The sequence below is a fragment of the Penaeus monodon genome, chromosome 31 (genome assembly GCF_015228065.2).
Source record: "Penaeus monodon isolate SGIC_2016 chromosome 31, NSTDA_Pmon_1, whole genome shotgun sequence".
Taxonomy (NCBI): Eukaryota; Metazoa; Arthropoda; class Malacostraca; order Decapoda; family Penaeidae; genus Penaeus; species Penaeus monodon.
The window spans coordinates 48473-51698 of record NC_051416.1 but is presented as its reverse complement, the minus strand read 5'-3'; the positions used below and the strand labels follow the sequence as shown (position 1 = coordinate 51698).

General features: G+C 34.3%; 1 protein-coding gene across 1 annotated transcript in view; it reads right to left on the bottom strand.

Moving 5' to 3' along the window:
* The window catches only part of LOC119592801 (kinesin-like protein KIF3A), a 19500-nt gene that overhangs the window by 2728 nt on the left and 13546 nt on the right, over nucleotides 1-3226 (bottom strand).

Sequence of the window (3226 nt, the reverse complement as noted above, 5' to 3'; positions counted from 1 at the left end):
AAGAAATATGTTCAGAAAAAATCATGACCTATATATGTCTCTATAACATACAGCTATGTACAGACAAGTCCAGTTTCACAAATAAACAAATACTAAAGCACAGACATTTCTAAAAGCATTAAAAAAAAATATGTTGATCAATCAGAAAAACAGCATTTCTATAATAAAAAATACTGGTCGATGAACATTAAAGCTTTCTTTAGGCATTCACCAAACAATCTTTTTCGTATACCTGTATAATTGAAACCAATTAATAGTAATTGGAAAAAGCAATGGGATTATTACTGATATTGGTATACATAATAAAATGTCACTGTTGATGATAATAACAAATGGAAAAAAAAAGAGACAAAACAAAAATAATAGAAAAATAACAATAACAACAAAGATCCAAATTATCTATTATTAACGAAGTATTTATCTTCTGCAAACACTAAGAAGACTCAGGAACAAAGCACTAATATAATGAAGATACAATTGTATAAAACAGAATGCCAACAATAAACTACAAGCAAAATAAAATTTTTGCCATTCTAGTATCTGGGCCACTTTTAGAACAGGGTGCTAGGCCCATCTCCAAGGTCTCCACACTAATTCAGTGATTACAATATATTCAATTATCTACCTCATTGAAGACCCCCCCCCCCAGCCAGCCAAAAACCCTCTTTAATAATTAAAGGTGTTATTTGTCTACTTTTTTCAGTTTAGACGAAGTGGGTGCTTGCTAAATACAACCTGTTGCTTCTACAGTAGCTGGCAAGCAGCCATTCCAAATTTAAAGTATTCAGGATGACATAATGGGACCAAAAGACTGAATTTGCTAAGGTGGTTTCCTAGTAATGTCCTTGTTCTCCCAAGTCTGCTGCCCCTATGGAATGATTACCTAGTGTTACCAGGAAAGCTTTCCAAAACCCCTGGTGTAATGTGTGTGATTCATTGTATGATAAATTCCACTAACAACTTCAAAAAATAAAAAGTTTGTGCATTCTCTCCATGCTATGATTTTCTCTAAAGGAGTGTCTTCAGTAATATAATTATTGCCATGCATTAGTCACTCTTGTGCTTTTTCCATGCTTAGTCAGTGCTTGACTGTGTATATTTTTCCAGGTGAAACTGTGAGTAACACAGGCCAATTGTGGTGTTAACCTGACCACACCCTGCATAATTCTGGGCCTACATAAATCTGGCTCTATGTATTACAATTTGCTATACAGGTTTCTGTCTGCATTCTTATGAACAAGTTTTCTTAGGGTAATGTGAACTATCAAAATGCTTAATTTCATTCCTATAATTTATTTTAAGGAATCCCAATCTATTTACCTAAGATCATGCTCAAATCAAGAGTACCTTTATCATAGAAAGAATTCTCAAACTTCTATCTAAAATGAAAAATGCAGAGAAGAAAAATATAAGAAAATGCATTATTTTAATCATAAACTTGTTCTCTCTTGCATTTTCTTGCCTGACAAACTAACATCAAGAAGGAAAAGTCTGGTTTCCTCATAAAACTTCTCAAAGCTGTATACAAGAAAACAGAACATGAGAAAGGCAAATCACACAAAAATAATAAAAAAGCTGCCTTTACACAATGAAAGAACAAATACCAACTACTTTGCAAAACTGTTTGAAGGAAAATTACTCATCGTGGTTGTTAAAAAGCAATCACAGGTATAGTTTCAGCTGAGCCTATGTAAATACACAGAAATCTCACAGGTCCAAACTACAGCTATTTACCATAGGTTTATTGTTCATCAACTCTTGACCCATGATATACTTCATGCTGCTCTCTGTGTCTGTCTGATTTCTACAGTCAGTCTGCAGGATTAATGCAGAATGCTTCTCTGCTCTACAATGAGTAACAGATTCCAAATACCATAGCCTGGGTTATATAAAATACGGCAAACTACTTCATAATAAAAAGACACATATCACCATTAAATCTATATCTTTTAAAATAATCTTTCTTGCTATAACATCACATGCAGTTTTTTTTATCCAGTAAATATAATTAATTTAATAATCAATTCACTTTTTTTCTCTCTCTTCATGCAAAACTGAGCCATGCGCCGGGGATCACGCATAGTCAGACACTTGAGAAACAAAATTAGAAGCAGGGCGGGACTTACCCCACTCTATGGCTTACACAATATTCCAGTAATTGCTACTATAACAAGTGCTTGACCCCGCTTTTGATAGGCTGCAGCTCCTGAACAGCCACCCCCAAAGCCAAACAAGTGAACTAGTGTTTGGAGCGCACTATCTGGAGCAGGTTGACCTTACGTACCAGGTGACATATCCTTGCCAACTGGTACTTGGACTTGGCTCTTTACGGCAACCATTAAACATGACGATTTTCATTCCACAACAAAGGAAAACAAATAAAGAAACCAAAACCAATATCTCTACACTATAACCTCAAGTCTATAATAAAAAATAAAAAAAGACAAAGAAAAAACCCATTAAATATAATAATAGAAAAAAGAGAAAGAAAAAAAAAAGGGGGGAAAAAAAAAGAAAGAAAGAAGAAAAAAGAGAGAATCTTGAAATGCATAAAAGATGCAAAATAAAGGCAAAGAGAGCTTCTTGACAAAGTCATGATGATGCCTAAAGATACGTTCACTGATAAGCAGGCAACTACCACAAAAATAAAATTGTGGAAAAATAAACAATAAAATAATATATATCTTAGAATCTTAATAAGATTACTTGTTCTCCTTTCAAAGAGGTCAGTCTCTTCATTCTCAGAGCAGACTCCACCTGCACCGAAAATTGACAAATTTACTGATGCATCGACGAACATGCACACACACAAACATGGGACTTGGTACATGGTGGGAACGAGAACAAATAACTTTCCAATACGAGACACATGAATGACATTTTCATTTACACATTTAAAATCAAACATTTCTGAGAAGAAAAAACAACAACACAAAATGTCACCTATTTATCTTGCATTGCAGAATTAATCAATCTCGTCCATACCTGTCTCTAAATTCATAACAGTGACATGGGAACTGGTGGTTATGTGTGGCCTTAAAAAAAAGCCTCAGCTCTTAGATAAACAGATGAATCAGGCACAAGGCAATGCTTATCAAAATCCAATGCTCACATGCGTACAACTGCAATCATTCATTTTTGTGGTCCAGGGTTAAACAACAAACATCAAAAAGGGTTAACCAATATTCAAAGATAACTAGTGTAATGAAGCACGGAATATGATCAA